Here is a 17303-nt window from a genome sequence, read left to right as displayed (position 1 = left end):
AAAACCTGACGAAAAACAAAAAACCCGACGCTAAAAAATTAATCCATCTTCACCCGGTGAGGGCACGGCGCAGACTGAGCTCCGCAGGGCGGGGAAAGGCTTATAAAGCCTTGTCCCGTCCTGCAATTAGGCTCAGAACTGATTGGATGACTTGAAATCCATCCAATCAGAGTGCTCTGTGTAATTTTACACAGCGTGGGAAAATTCCAAAGAACTTTCCCACGCTGTGTAAAATGACTCATAACACTCTGATTGGTTGAGACCACTCAGCCATGCCACCAGGTTGACACCTTGTAGAACATATCCTTTACAAAGATCATTAGTGTTCTATGATAGTAATAAAATGATCGGTCATTCATTTTTTAAACCCCATCAATGTTATGGGTAACTTTCACTGAAAATACTATAAAAACAAAGATTTATAATTAGCAATATTACCTGTATATATTCTTGCCTATACTAGTTACCCTGCATAATTGTTAAAATCATATTGTACGATAATATTCTATCCTCTGACAAATTAAAGCGGATCTGTTACTTCTGGGGGTGTATATTTTGCACAGACCCCTGAAAGAGACATCTACAGCTACCGTGGGGTATAGGGCAGGGTAATTGTACTTACCTGAAGAGGTCGCTCATGTTCATCCTCGCTCTCCGCATCCTCTTCATCTCCTAGGTTCATCTGCCAGGAGTTGCGTCGGTATTGTACTCTTGCTCATACGAAGTTATATAGATGATACCGATGAGACAACGGGAGCCTCCATAGATCAAAGTATGAATCCCCCTGCTGGGATTGGACAAACATTGACAGTGGACTGCCAACTTTTGTCAAGCTCAGATTTATCATATGACAAAGTAGTCATTAGTTTTTCGTATGGTACTTTTTTATTGCATTGGAATATTACTGAAAGTTTAATATACTTAGGAGCAGTTTTTTGTAAAAAATGTAAGAAATACTGAAAAGTGACAGAGCTATTTTTCATCACCTGTCTCGTTGGTCTAGAGCAGTGATGGCGAACCTATGGCACGAGTGCCACAGGTGGCATGCTGGGCCCTCTCTGTGGGCATGCGGCCATTGGTCGCCGGTCGGCTGCAATGCGGAGTAGGCACCTGCCTACCTGCACAAAACGGCAGGTGCCTTCTCTGGGGAGGGATCCAGGTGGAGGGAACGGAGAAGCAGCTCTCCTGCAATCTGTGTGGAGCGTTGCCACGCGTTACCATGGCAACGCTCCACACAGCATTCTGCGCGCGGGAGAACAGGAGAGCTGGCAAACCTCTCCTACATACTTACCACCACCACCGGACCACCAGGACTGGCTGTGTCTCCCCCTCCTTCACCAAAGGTAAGAAGAAGGGATGGGGACAGTGTGTGTATTCATACATATGTTTGTATGTGTGTGTATTCAGCAGACTATGTGTATGTATTTAGCGGACTATGTGTGTGTCGGTGTGTGTATGTATTCAGCAGTCTGTGTGTATGTTTCTGTGTGTGTGTATTCAGCGGACTATGTGTGTGTCTGTGTGTGTATGTATTCAGCAGTCTGTGTGTGTATGTATTCAGCAGCCTGTGTGTGTATGTATTCAGCAGTCTGTGTGTGTATGTATTCAGCAGTCTGTGTGTGTATGTATTCAGCAGTCTGTGTGTGTATGTATTCAGCAGTCTGTGTGTGAATGTGTTCAGCAGTCTGTGTGTGAATGTGTTCAGCAGTCTGTGTGTATGTATTTTATGTATGTGTTGCATTTGTTGGAGATACTAATAAATATAAGCCTAATTTTATCTATAATTTCAATTTTTATTCCTGTGAGTTGGGTGTACGCAGGGCCCCAGTGCACTGCTTTGCCCGGGTGCCCATAATGTTGTTAAGATGGTGGGAGGGCTGCAAGGGAGAACTGACTTTCGTGCTGTTCCAGCACTGCTCCCTCCACTGATGCCGCCGGGAGACAGGAAATGATGTCGCCACCTGATTGATGTAATTTCCTGTTTACCAGCGGCATCAGCGGAGGGAGCAGTGCTATAACAGCACGTAAGTCAGTGCTCCCTCGCGCCCACACCCCCTCACAGCAGCGGGAAGGAATCGGATCCACCAGGTAGGGAGCGTGGGTGGACTTCAAACCCCCATCTGCACCAAAAAATATTAAACATTATTTATGTGCTGGGAGGGAGAGGGGGATATGCTGGGGGTAGTGAGGGGAAGATTCTGCGGGGAGAGAAGAGGGGATGCTGTCATGTTACATGATATTGTTTTATTATAATGTACTGTTTCTTTAATGTGCATCTTAAGTTTGTCTCTTGGGCCACTCCATAGTTTGCATGATGCCTCAGATTCTCCCCTCCCCCTTTCCTGTTCCAGTGTATTCTATGCTGTACATTCATTGTGACTTGTGATATCTCTCCTACCTGTATGGAAGAATCGTTCTTTTACCTGTTGTAACTTCACATTCTACAGATCATACGACGAATAAACATTCTTCTTACATGTGAGTTGTGACTGAGTAAACTATCTGGGAAGGTGATTTGGTATGGATAATCTCATCAGGGCAATGAGCGCCATGTGCTCCTGAAAACCACATGCTGCGGGGAGAGAAGAGGAGCATCTGGGAGAGAGTAAGAGGAGAATCTGGGAGAGAGGAAGAGGAGAATCTGGGGGAGAGGAAGAGGAGAATCTGGGGGAGAGGAAGAGGAGATGCTGGGGGGAGAAAGAGGCTGGGGGAGAGGAGATGGAGATGCTGGGGGAGAGGAGATGGAGATGCTGGGGGGGAGGAGATGGAGATGCTGGGGGGGGAGGAGATGGAGATGCTGGGGGGGGGAGGAGATGGAGATGCTGGGGGGGAGAGGAGATGGAGATGCTGGGGGGGAGAAAGGGAGAGGAGGATGAGATGCTGGGGGAGAGGAAGAGGAGAATCTGGGGGAGAGGAGAAGGAGATGCTGGGTGAGAAGGGGAGAGGAAGAGGAGAATCTGGGGGAGAAAGGGATAGGAAGAGGAGAATCTGGGGGAGAGAAGGAGGAGATTCTGGGGGGAGAAGGGGAGAGGAAAATGAGAATCTGGGGGAGAGGAGAAGGAGAATCTGGGGAGAGGAGAAGGAGATGCTGGGGGAGAAAGGGAGAGGAGATGCTGTGGGGAGAGGGGGATATGCTGTGGGGAGAGAAGAGGAGAATTAGTTCGGACAACTGTATGAGTTGTTTTTTCTAAACTTAAACCTCAGTATTCTGGTTTAATTCCCGTGTTGGCACTTTGAGGGGAAAAAAGTTTGGGCACTCGGGCTCAAAAAGGCTCGCCATCACTGGTCTAGGGGTATGGTTCTTGCTTTATGTTAGCTTGTTTAACAAGCTAACAATAGTTCCATAAAACTTCTAACAGCTACTGCCAGTAGGGTTTGTGCAATCAAATAATTTATTGGATTTTTTTAAACCTAAGAAATACCATGCATTTCTAAACATATTAAGAGACAGAAAAATGAATGCCAATACTGTCTTAGATTGTTTAGTATGTACTTTTCAAGGTAACCAAGTTTCATCCTCTAATTATCAATGCATATTCATGTAAAAGTAATAAAAATGGCAGCGGTGGGATTCGAACCCACGCCCCCGAAGAGACTGGAGCCTTAATCCAGCGCCTTAGACCGCTCGGCCACGCTACCCGATAGAGATATTAAGTGCACAGTATATGACATGGGGTGGACTACTACCCATAGTTATAGTATTATTTAACCCCTTAAGGACTGAGCCAAATGTACACATTGTGAACAAAACGTAAAAAAAAACTGGCATTTGCGCTATATGTCTGTCCTACCGTAATTCACCTCTTTCATATTAAATGCACCCCCCTTATTATATATCATTTTATTCAGGGGAAACAGGGCTTTCATTTAATATCAAATATTTAGCTATGAAACATAATTTAATATGAAAAAGATGGGAGAAAATAAGAAATGTTGTTATTTTTTTTAGTTCTACATGACATTTTAACTGTCAATGTCATAATACTGTTTGCTTTTACTGCAATAAAATACACATATTTGTATTCAGCAAAGTCTCACGTGTAAAACAGTACCCCCTATGTACAGGTTTTATGGTGTTTTGGGAAGTTACAGGGTCAAATATAGCACGTTACATTTGAAATTGAAATTCGTCAGATTGGTTACGTTGCCTTTGGGACTGTATAGTAGCCCAGGAATAAAATGTACACCCATAATGGCATACCATTTGCAATAGTAGACAAGCCAAGGTATTGCAAATGGGGTATGTCCAGTCTTTTTTAGTAGCCATTTGGTCACAAACACTGGCCAAAGTTAGCATTAGTATTTGTTTGTGTGTGAAAAATGCAAAAAAACGCCAATTTTGGCCAGTGTTTGTGACTAAGTGGCTACTAAAAAAGACTGGACATAGTCCATTTGAAATACCTTGGGTTGTCTACTATTGCAAATGGTATATCATCTTAAGGGTAATTTTCATTCTTGGGCTACCATAGGGTCTCAAAGGCAACGTAACCAATCTGGCGAATTTTAATGTGAAAAAAATGAAACACAAGCCTTATATTTGACGCTGTAACTTTTGAAAACACCATAAAACCTGTATATGAGGGGTACTGTTGTACTCGGGAGACTTCGCTGAACACAAATATTTGTGTTTCAAAACAGTAAAAAGTATCGCAGCAATAATATCGTCCGTGTAAGTGCTGTTTGTGCGTGAAAAATGCTAAAAACTTCACTTTTACTGGCGATATCATCATTGTAATACATTTTACTGTTTTGAAATACTAATATTTGTGTTCAGCGAAGTCTCCCGAGTGTAACAGTACCCCCCATGTACAGGTTTTATAATGTCTTGGAAAGTTATAGGGTTAAATATAGTGCTAGCAAATTAAATTCCCTTTACTTTCGGCATGGGTTGTCAGGCAGGTCCCGCTAATTGTAATTAATTAAGATACCTAATGTAAAAATATTACATAAATATATATGTCGAATTAATATATGTGTGTGTGTATATATATATATATATTAACGTATTTACATAATTTTGTCCTATGGTTCTGCACTGCTCATAAAGTTATGGAGATATATCAAGAAGTTGGCTCGTTGGTCTAGGGGTATGATTCTCGCTTTGGGTGCGAGAGGTCCCGAGTTCAAATCCCGGACGAGCCCTATTTTTGCTTTAGAAAAACTAAACTCTGTCAGCAGTTGCTTGTTCACTCTCTCTGTTACCAATGCTTTGTAGGAACCTGGAAGCTCATGGATAGCAAGCAGTTTGACGAGTACATGAAATCTATTGGTGTGATACTATAATTTCCAAGGAAGGGGACCTAATTGTGGTGCAGAGGTTGTCAACACACGTCACTATGATAGAGACTAAGGACCAGACACAAGCTTTTTACAACTATTCTTTGTTATCCATTTGTTTGAATTCAGGTTATTTTTCTCAAACATGCCAAAAAATGATCTCCCTATCATGCCACACTTATTCCTCCAATACTCATACAGGTTATACCATCAGTATTAACCCCTTAAGGACACATGACATGTGTGACATGTCATGATTCCCTTTTATTCCAGAAGTTTGGTCCTTACTATTATGGGCTGTGCCTTTTGCTGTGACCATAAAACTTTTTTTTTTTTTTTTTTACTCAGCTGTGTCAAGCGTGGCCGCTTCCTGTTAAGCTCAGGGAGCACTATAAACATCGATAGACAAGATGTCAACTCTTGGATGCATGTGTTGATTTATTTTATACAATTGTCTTTGGCAAAGCAGTACATATTTTGAAATTAGCACAGATATCCTCATTAGATTGTGCAGACAATTATCGCTACCTTGGTGTTGAAGGATATTTTTTTATAATTCAGCCATGAGTATTTAGATCATGGTTGCTATGCTTTGAGGGCCACACAATGATGTCCAACATGTTTGGGAATTTCAATCAATGATTGAAAGGCAAAAAACGTATTCTGTATCAGGTAAACTTGACATGTTGATATTTGCTGAATTACAAAACACAGCCAGTCGTGCATTAAATATGCATAGTTTCATTTGTTTAATGCTTAAAATAACCCCATTACAATGTTGTCATTTGTGGCCATTTTTATACCCCTGTGATATCAGAGGTGACATGCACTGAATGTGAGATCTACGGTTTTGGCATGATTTGCATTATTCCAGGAGGAAAGGGGATTATGGGACATTCAGTTAATTGGTTAATACTGAGTTCTTGTTTTGTGTAGTTTGTCTGTTAAATAAAACTTAAGTATGATAGAACAAAAATAAATAAATAAATAAATAAATAAACTTAAAAAAAATGTATTTCGTCCAAACAGAATTTTGTCCATTGGTACATTCATTGTTGGAAAAAAATTGGCCATTATTTTAGTTTGGGCAATAACATTTAGGCAAATGGAATTCCACTCAGCGCATGCCTCTCGCAGAACGCAAAAGGCAAGCACTCTCAGGCACTGGCAGTCAGTCCGACTGTCACTATGACTTCAGTATATATTTAGTTAATATTTATTTAATGCAAAGAATGGATTGGAGAACGATTTTCATTATCTACGCTGACCCTGGCACTTCTACTTTACTTTGAATAGTAGTCTAGTCAGATATTCAAGTAGTTAGTCCCTGCCCTGGGCCAGCAGCATCATCTCAATCTCTCCGTTGGAATCTTTTTCTTAATCTCCTTTACACCAGTTGGTAATTTTTTGTAATATATTATTTATTAATTAATAATTCACTTAATGATATAATGAATTAATAATCCTATAGTACAACTGCAAACATATACATATAATAAAGAGAGATAAGAAAGAGATCTTCTTCCTGCAAATTAAATTTAGGTTACGTTTTTTTATTTTATTTCCAGTTGTTGAAAGAGTGCGCTGAAGCCATCCGAAAGGGCTAAAAAAAAAAAACTTTAAAAATATATAAAGGGAATCAACACAGTAAAGGAAGAGACTAGATTTATAAGAAGAAAAACTACCACAACAAGAGGACATGGTCCTAAATTAGAGGGGCAAAGGTTTAAAAATAATATCAGGGGGGCGGAGCCTGGCGCTCAAACGGAATGGACGCAACAGACTAAAGCTCCAGCTAAGGAGAGCAAACGATGACCTCAAACAACCCTCTAAATACCCCACTGAAGGCGCAAACCACCCACCTTGATACACCCAGAGGAGGGCTACAACTAGATGCCTTTTTTATTCCCGCAATCCAGTAGGAAAGCTTGACGGACGCCTGGGGCCTAGCCCGAGCATCGCAACACGCGGGCACCGTGGGAAACACCGGAGTGGCCAGAAGCATTCCTATACTCCCCTCCTAACCAAACCTCGCTCCTTCCACAGGCCACCGAAGCCATGGGCAAAAAATCCCAAAAGACTTCAATGGGCACAAATAAGGACACCCAGGACATAGGCGCAATGCTACAGCGCCCAACTGCCACAAAGATGGCGCCGGAGCGACCCGAGTGACCATGAGGGACCTGAAGAGAGGCTCACAGACACCACACACACTAAACCGCACACAGCGGAACGGGCAACAAGACCCAACCTAACCCCGGCCACAAGACAGGACATAGCAGACCTGCTACACGAAATGAGGCAGCTACACGCCGCAGACCTGGATCTCCTCAAGACCGAAATCTCGGCGATTACGGCACGCACACAGGCCTCCGAAGAAAACATCCTGGACCTAAGACAGGAGGTACAAGAGCTGAAAGAAGCCCTACACCAAATACAAGCCTCCCAGACTACGCTTCTAACTAGAGCGGACCAGGCGGAAGACCGCCACAGGTGGGTGAATATTAAAATAAGGGGCATCCCTGACTCTGTGGGCCAACGGAACTACCCCATTACATCAGGCGGCTCACTACTTCTATCATGCCGCACTCACAAGCAAAGAAGCTCACATTGGCAAGTGTCTTCCGTATCCCGATGACGTGGCGAGCACCATCAGGAGCCCAGCAGGATGTTATAATCCGTTTCCACTCGACTGCCGACAAGATCCAAATGATGGCTGCGGTCAGAGACAAAACCCCGCTCAACTTTGAAGCAGCACAACTCACATTCTACCAGGGCATCACCCGTACCACCATGCTATGGCGCCGATCGATGGGTCCTGTGACTACCCAACTACGCAACGCGGGTATTGAATACCGATGGGCACTGCCACGCACTCTGTTTACTTACAGGCTCTAGGACTCCCCACAACGGAATCGGAAACAGCGACTACTCCAAGCTCACACGTCTGGGACCCTGCGAGAACGGTGCCCTTTACCCCGAGAAGTAACGAACACCCAACGGCTCCAACCTGAATGAACTATGACCGCCAATCAGAAGCTGTTCAACCACCTTAAGTTCTAAGCACACAGCTTACTAGTTATCGATTTATCTATTTTGTTCTGTTTTGCTATACCTTGTTTTGTGTTCGCTGGACTCAAGTTTTGACCCACACAGTTAACTGTGATCTACTCCACGACACATATGCATGCCTGCACACTCTTGGGCTCCACACACAGGAGCGCTGGAGCAACTCTAGGGACACACTCCATACACTAACAGGAGAGGAGACCCCCGAGTTGACGCTTCCAACCGAGTACCCCCTCAAACAAATAACACAGACGCAGACACTCAACTCCTACCCAAACGGCAACCACATATATCCTTCACAATGCTAGATAGCAGAGGACAAGCAGCCCAGCTGGGCACACGACAAATAGACAGTACACACACACCACCACCTAGCATCTGGACAAACAACTGCTCACAATATACTTTTTACTTATAAAAAGAGATATCCTTACCCTGTACGATTTTTATTGTCTCCCCCTCTTTATTCTGTACCCGATTACATTTATGCCTCAATAAAAGAAAGATTGACAAAAAAAAAAAAAATTATATCAGGAAGTATTACTTTACTGAGAGGGTAGTGGATGCATGGAATAGGCTTCCAGCTGAAGTGGTAAAGATTAACACAGTGAGGGAGTTTAAGCATGCGTGGGATAGGCATAAGGCTATCCTAACTATCAGATAAGGCCAGGGACTAATGAAAGTATTTAGAAAATTGGGCAGACTAGATGGGCCGAATGGTTCTTATCTGCCGTCACATTCTATGTTTCTATGAGTTGTACTAGGGAGGGATAGGGAATGGATATGGGCTCGGGAGCTTTCTTCTAAACTATGAAAGAAGATCAAAATTAAAGGAACACTATAGGTACCCAGACCACTTCAGCTTAATGAAGTGGTCTGGGTGCCTGGTCCAGCTAGGTTTAACCCTTTTTGCAGTAAAAAGGGTATTCAGCCAATGACGGAAGAAGAGGGAGGAGAGTCCCAGCGGGCGCTGGAAAAAAAGGTAAGGGATTAACCCCTTCCTTCCCCTTCAGCGCCACGGGTGGGGGCACCCTCAGGGCACTATAGTACCAGGAAAACAAGTATGCTTTTCTGGCACTATAGTGGTCCTTTAAGCAAAGAGGCATTGTAAAACAGAATAGCCTTTTTCTTGATTTTTGTATTTTTCAGCAGTTTCTGAAAAAGCATGAATGAAACGTGGTTTGTCACTGCCACAACAGCAGGTGCAACCCGGTGATGTACATACGATTACATATGGCAATAGAGATAAACATTGCACATAAAAAATCATGTTTGATTTTTGTATTTTTCAGCAGTTTCCTTTGCACAAAGAAAATAAAGAATTTCAAAATCGAAAAAAAAATAATTTGAAAAGCAAAGCACAGAGCAGATTGTTTTCTTACTTCTTTAGTTACAATAACTTTTATTTAGTTGATCCCTCTCTCATTTGGTACGTGTCTGTGTGGCCCCGTGTTTTTCATTTAGTTAGTAATTGTTTTTTGTTTTTTACTCTAGTTTAGGATTTTCTAAAACAAAAAATGGGCTCGTCCGGGATTTGAACCCGGGACCTCTCGCACCCTAAGCGAGAATCATACCCCTAGACCAACGAGCCAACTGGTAACAATTTGATTACAGGCACTCCAATTTTTAAAAAGGATACTGCAGAACTAGAAAAAGTGCAGAGGTGGGTTACATAATAAAGGGATACTACAGTCACCATAACAACTTTAGCTCTCCTTGTGTATAGAGCATGCCTCTAATGTCTCATTGCTCAATTATCTGCCATTTAAGAGTAAAATCACTTTTGTTTCTGTTCATGCAGCACTAGCTACACCTCCCCTGACTGTGACTCCAAAAAGCTGTTTTATTTTAAATTAAATGTTAATGTGACAGAGCTCTCGGTCTTTGGATTACTATAATTTAACCTTGGTTCGTCTGTTTGTTCGGAAATTGCCACTTGTCCGTACGGCCCTATGTTTCATTCCCCTTTATGCAAAAGAACTACCGAATGGCGGGCCACCCAGCAGGGAAGTGTGCTGCTTGTTAACCTTTTTGATGCATAAATTTTAATGCATAAAATTGTCCCAGTCTTCCACAAGGTCCCTATGGGAGTGTCCCTTGCTGGAAGACCTGCATAAAAGACGGGCATGTAGCTGACATTAAACAGATTCCTGCTTGACCCTCAATACAGAGCCTTATCTCGTACTTGGGGGGAGATTATTTGTGTGTTTTCCTGGAGTGTTCGGTAGCTGACTTCGCATTCGGGAAGGGAACATCTTTGGCGGCGTTAACCCCTTCTATACCCAGGGTGCCGTTACAACTGGTGGCAAGCGGCGGGATGATTCCCACAGCCCAGAAGGACAGCTACAAGGCGACACAAGCCAATAGAGGCACACTATGAACAACTGAAACACTCTACCCTCAAAGATCTGCTGGAGAACCGGGGCCGACCAGCTAGTAACCAGGGCCGGACTGGGAATTAAAAGCAGCCCTGGAAAAAAATTATTTACCAGCCCCATAATGCGTCGCGCCAGCATAGTGTGCAGATACAGAGTTAGAAAAGATAACTTAAAATTAAAATTATTACTCCAACGTGAAAAAAAGCACATATAGGCTTAAAAAAAAAAGAGTGCAGATTTATTTTAAGCAGACGTGCCTTTGCATATAGCCAATGTTTCAGTCCAACTACCATGACATATTAAGGAAAGCTTGGTAATGGGACTGAAATGGTGAATGTATGTAGGGCACAACTGTAAAAAATGACGTTATCTTGTTTATTTTGAGGTCCTGTGGGTGCACTCTTCACTTTAAATATGTTATTGTGCTGGATTATGCACCTAGCAACAAGACTGGGCCAATATCTGCTTATTACATATTGTACATATCAATGAAATTTCTTAGTGTATTATGCATATATAAATGTACATTAATATATGTGTAAATATAATAGGCATAATTATATATATATATACACACATTGCACCCCTCACACATTGCACCACTGCTCCTATACCCTACTACAGCCCCATATCCCAGCAGACCCCAGGTAAGTTGTCAAACTGTACTTAAACGGTTTGACTACTTACTCTGGGAGCGGGTCCCGGCACTCCTGGCACCATACCCACTACACAGAGCAGTAGTGGTTATTGTGCATGGATTATTTCTTTAAATAATCTATAGGTGCCCCTCCTGAGATCAGGCTCTGGATCCGCCACTGATTTATATTATAAATATATATATATTATAAATATATATATTATATATTATAAATATATAATATAATATAATATATATATTATATATTATATATTAAATATATAATATATATAATATATATTATATATTATACTATAAATCAGTGGCAGATCCAGAGCCTGATCTCAGGAGGGGCACCTATAGATTATTTAAAGAAATAATCCATGCACAATAACCACTACTGCTCTGTGTAGTGGGTATGGTGCCAGGAGTGCCGGGACCCGCTCCCAGAGTAAGTAGTCAAACCGTTTAAGTACAGTTTGACAACTTACCTGGGGTCTGCTGGGATATGGGGCTGTAGTAGGGTATAGGAGCAGTGGTGCAATGTGTGAGGGGTGCAATGTGTGTGAAAGGTTCAGTGTGTAGGGTGCGTGGGGCAATGTGTGTATGGGTGGCTGTGTGTGTAGGGGAATGTGTGTATGGGGGTCTGTGTGTGTGTATGGGGGGGCAGTGTGTGAATGTGTATGGTGTGTGTGGGCAGTGTTTGTATGGGGCTAGAGTTCACTCTCACCACTTGGACCACCAGGAATCCCTGGTGGTCGCAGTGGTGAGAGTGAACTCTAGCCCGTAGCTCCAGGGCTAGAGTTTCCCTGTGGCACTCTCCCTCCCCCTCTGTCTCTCTCTATTTACGCCTCTTTCTCCCCTTGTGTCTCACTCTCCCCCCTCTGTCTCTTTCTCCCTCCTTTCCCTGTGGCACTCTCCCTCCCCCTCTGTCTCTCTCTATTCGCCCCTCTCTCCCCCCTTGTGTCTCACTCTCCCCCCTCTCCCTGTGGCACTCTCCCCCCCTCTGTCTCTCTCTCTATTCACCCCCCCTGTCTCTCTCTCTCTCTCTATTCACCCCCCCACGTCTCTCTCTCTCTCTCTATTCACCCCCCCACTGTCTCTCTCTATTCACCCCCCCACTGTCTCTCTCTATTCACCCCCCCACTGTCTCTCTCTCTATTCACCCCCTCTGTCTCTCTCTCTATTCACCCCCCCTCTGTCTCTCTCTCTATTCACCCCCCCTGTCTCTCTCTCTCTATTCCCCCCCCTCTGTCACTCTCTCTCTATTCACCCCCTCTGCCTCTCTCTCTCTCCACCTCCCTCTGTCTCTCTCTCTATTCACCCCACCTCTGTCTCGCTCTCTCTTTTCACCCCCCCCGTCTCTCTTTTCACCCCCCCCCTCTGTCTCTCTTTTCACCCCCCCTCTGTCTCTCTTTTCACCCCCCCTCTATCTCTCTTTTCAACCCCCCCTCTGTCTCTCTTTTCACCCCCCCCCCTTGTCTCTCTTTTCACCCCCCCCCCCCTTGTCTCTCTTTTCACCCCCCCCCCCCTTGTCTCTCTTTTCACCCCCCCCCCTTGTCTCTCTTTTCACCCCCCCCCTTGTCTCTCTTTTCACCCCCCCCCCCCCTTGTCTCTCTCTCTATTCACCCCCCCACCCACCTGAGAGGAGGGGGGGCCGGCCGCATTGCACGCTGCAGCCTCGCCGGTCCGGCAGCACTGTTAACGCTGAGGGCTGAAGGAGGAGGGAGGAGCATATCTCTACCATGCTCCCTCGCGGTTCCCACAATCCCCAGCACGGATGCTGCTGGGGATTGTGGGAACCGCGAGGGAGCATGGTAGAGAGACATGCTCCTCCCTCAGCCCTCAGCATTAGGTGTGCCGCCGGACCGGTGAGGCTGCAGCGTGCAATGCGGCCGCCTGCCTGCCGGCCGGCCGGCCCCCTCAAAGTGTGTGCCACCGGACCGGCCACCCGGTGGCACATATTGCCAGAGCAGCCCCCAGGAGCCGCGGCCCACCGGGAAATTTCCCGGTATCCCGGTGGGCCAGTCCGGCCCTGGTAGTAACCACAAGAAGAGGGACATCATTGCCGAGCTGGTAGAGATGGATAGAGCCGAACGGATCGTCGAATCAGACAGGACACCCGAAGAGGCAAGCTTTGATCGGGCTATTGCAATAAGACTGGCACATTATGGACCGAATCCCACAGCAGAAATTATAAGGCAAGTCATAGCAGCCGTGGATGCTAACCGGCTACAGGCTCAGCAAAGAGGTGCTGCAGCAGCGGAGGTGATAACAGTGCCAGTGGAGAAAAGAAAGGTGCATTTTGCTGCATTTAAAAATTTTGTGGAAGCAGATGGAGAGATTGATGGGTACCTTGCCGATTTTGAACGGCAATGTGCCCTGCACAGAGTACCCACAAACGAATAGGTTACAATTTTGTCTGGGAAACTGTCCGCCCATGCCAGTAAAGCCTTCCGAGCCATTCCAGATGAGGATATCGCAGAGTATGGGCTGATAAAGGAAGCACTATTGACCAGGAATGCCGTAACACCCGAGGCATACCGGAGGCGATTCCGGGACACTGCTAAACAAAGTGGGGACTCTTATACAGACTCTTTTTCTTTCTCCTCAAATTTATTAAAAAACTTTTTAAGACATAATTTTCTTAAAAAACGGTGGATATCTAAAAATGTTTCAAATTTGTCTATTTCACAGGCAGGGGCATATTTAAAACCTTTACTTAAAACCTGCTCATGAGCGGGTGTTAGAGGTTTATCAGATAAATTAAAAATCCTAATTTTTTTGTTCATTATTTACAGGTTTTATCTCCTCGATGTCCTTTGCTCTTTTCTCCTTTTGTTTAGTTTTTTTGTATTCTGCTACCTCCCATTCTGTTTCTCTTGTCCTTTTTTGGAGTTGTGTTATCTTCCTTCTGTCCGGGAGTCTTGACATTGACATCCCTAAAAAAGACTCCTCCTCCTCTATATTTCTTAATCTATCAAAACGATTTGATAGTGGGATAGTCGATATTTCCTTTCTTATTTTGCCACCTTCTCTGTATTGCGGTTTTTGTCTCCTAGTTTTTACTTCCGTCCAGTCATTAACTGTCTTTTTCTCCACCCTTGATATAACAGGACTTTCCCTATATTCTGGAATTTTATGTTGTGGTAAGACATATTTGTCATGTTTCATACCTCTAAATTCTATTTTTCGTGGTCTAGTTATCCCTTTGTTTTCTGTTTTTTGTTCATAATATTTATTCTTCTTTTTGGGTCTTATCTTTTCACTTCTATAATCTTCCTGATCTCTTATCAATTTTCTCCTTTTTAGTCTCTATCACAGATTTCTCTATATCTGAATTTATTTTGGTCATTTTATTAATTAAATCTTCAAGTTCTTCCATCTCAGAAAAGGGTTCTAACTGCAATTGAATTTTTCCAATTTTCTCATCTAGTTCTAGAAGTGTAATAGTTCTTTGTTCAATAATTATCCCCATTGTGTGTTTGGTAAATGACTCCATAGCGCCATTCGAAATATTCATAAAATTCTTATTTTCTTGTTCAAAGGTGGGTAATTTATAAAACCTTAGACCTCGTGGGGAAATCTCTAAACTTATATATTTTTCTAACGTAAAAATCTCCCACTTAATTTTCATCTCTTTTATTAATAATTTTTTAAAGTTCATGGCAAATAGTGTCTAAGTCATTATTTTTGAATTTTTCTTCATTCTTATTTTCAAATTCAAACTTACTCTCCATATTACTATGCCAACTTTTCCGTAATTTTGATATAGACATATTGAATTAAACCAAATATAAATGAGTGACAATAATAAATACAATAAAACAGGTAAATATATTCGGTTAAAAAAACAATATAAAATAGAGTGCTACAATCACCAATGTGGGTCACTCACCTCACATAAATAGATAAATAAAACAGTAAAAGTGGTGAGAGCACACCCAAGATACAGTATAACAATAATAGTTACCCCTATGTCCGGTTAAAATCCTGCAGAGATAAAATCAGGAAAAACAGACATAGGGTAATAACGTACACAGTCAATAAATGAGCAAATAAATAGATAAACTCACATATTTCTGAGCCACTTAAAATAAAAGCTGTCTCAGACTACGAACGTTGAATGGATTAATGTGGTGATAGCTGAAATCAGATGCTAACTGCTTTCTCGGAACTCTATGAGTGGGTGGGGGATAGGTTGTACAGGATCCCCAGGCAATCTCCGAGAGGTAAGACCCCTTTGCAGAAGAGACAGCTGGTAGTGCCTAAGAAATACCAGCTGAAGATTCTGCTAATCGGGCATGATGTCCCCCTAGCAGGACATCTAGGCGTACGCCGCACGGCCCATAGAATTACCCAGAACTTCTTCTGGCCCAGTTTTAATCGGGATGTGCAACAGTACTGTAGGACTTGTGACACGTGTCAACGGGTAGGAAAGCGGGGGGACCAGCCTAAAACCAGACTTATGTCCATGCCTATTATTGGGGAGCCCTTCTACCGCATAGCCGTTGACATAGTGGGTCCTTTAGCCAGACCTAGTACATCCGGGAAGAAGTACATCCTTACCGTGGTGGACTATGCCACACTTTACCCAGAGGCAGTAGCTATGTCCAACATTGAGGCAGAGACAGTAGCTGATGCCCTGGTTAAGATATTCACCCGAGTGGGATTCCCTAAAGAGATCTTATCGGATCAGGGAACCCAGTTTACAGCTGTACTCACCCAGCAGTTGTGGAAGATGTGCAATATTAAGCCCCTGTTGAGCTCACCTTACCACCCCCAGACTAACGGTCTCTGAGAGCACTTTAATAGAACCCTCAAGCAAATGCTGAGGACCTTTACTGATAAATGAAATATTAGAAGTGTGTCCACTCCACAGCTCAAAAAAAATGTGAGAGTGTAGAACACACAGAGGTCAGGATGGTGGTTCCAGATCCACCAGTAGAGGGCTTGTACCCGAAATAAAGTATTGAAAAGTAGAAGATAATAGAGACTCAATAAGATGAGACTCAGAACTGGTTTTAAATACAATATATAGGGAATACTTAATACATATTATGACTAAACCATCAGCACTGAACACATGAAAATGGGAATTGTCCATTGATATATAGTATATTGTATATATTCCAAGAGGTGCCACAAAAAAATAAAAGATACTTTATTATGATTCAACTAAGAAGAAAGAAGGCACTATAAATGGAATGTCAAAAGAGAAAGAAAAGCTGATACAATATATCACAAAATGCCTATGAAGGGAGAGACCAAAGCCTTAAAGTTATAATGATCGCTAGTCTCCAAACTCAGCGGAAAAGTAAATAGCCAGTAAGCAGGTAGTCAAAGGGATAATAAAGAGAATATATATATATATATATATATATATATATATATATACAGAGCATCCACCCTATAACTTCTAAATGGAACACCTTCGAGGGTGTTCTATGCTGTCCCTAATGATATATAGCGAGGAAAAAGCCCCCAGTAAAAGAGTACTTAACAGAGCAGCATATGAGAGGAAAAATAGTAAATAGGAGTATAATCCCTGCAGCTCCTAAAGGAAACACCTTCAAGGGTGTTCTATACTATCCCTAAGCAGGAGAAAGAAAATGAAAGGACTACCTCTGGCCAGAGGTAGTCCTTTCATTTTCTTTCTCCTGCTTAAGGATAGAGGTAGGAACTCCGGGACCGCATGGAGCAACTGTCTCTGATGGTAAGAGAGAATCTCCAGGCGGCCCAGGAGAGACAGAAAAGATGGTACGATCGGGGTGCCCGGCCGCGCACTTTCCAGGCTGGGCAAAAGGTTCTAGTGCTCAAGCCTGTGAAAACTGACAAGCTGCAGGCATCTTGGCAGGGCCCGTATAAGGTAGTAGCCCAACTTTGTGACCCTTTAGAAGCGCGTTTCGGCGTGAAACCATGTTTGCCCCTGAGGACGGCGT

At 43.3% G+C, this 17303-nt stretch overlaps 2 non-coding genes across 2 annotated transcripts; both read right to left on the bottom strand.

The window, feature by feature from the left end:
- Nucleotides 1-3557: 3557 nt before the first annotated feature.
- TRNAL-AAG (transfer RNA leucine (anticodon AAG)) lies at nt 3558-3639 on the bottom strand. The gene has a single exon. It is a non-coding gene; the product is annotated as a tRNA-Leu (tRNA).
- A 6226-nt stretch (nt 3640-9865) lies between these two features.
- Nucleotides 9866-9937, bottom strand: TRNAP-AGG (transfer RNA proline (anticodon AGG)). Its single transcript has one exon. It is a non-coding gene; the product is annotated as a tRNA-Pro (tRNA).
- Nucleotides 9938-17303: the final 7366 nt, after the last annotated feature.

The sequence above is a fragment of the Pelobates fuscus genome, chromosome 3, assembly GCF_036172605.1.
Source record: "Pelobates fuscus isolate aPelFus1 chromosome 3, aPelFus1.pri, whole genome shotgun sequence".
Lineage (NCBI taxonomy): Eukaryota > Metazoa > Chordata > Amphibia > Anura > Pelobatidae > Pelobates > Pelobates fuscus.
The sequence above is the reverse complement of the archived record's forward strand: the minus strand, read 5'-3'. Positions and strand labels throughout refer to the sequence as shown.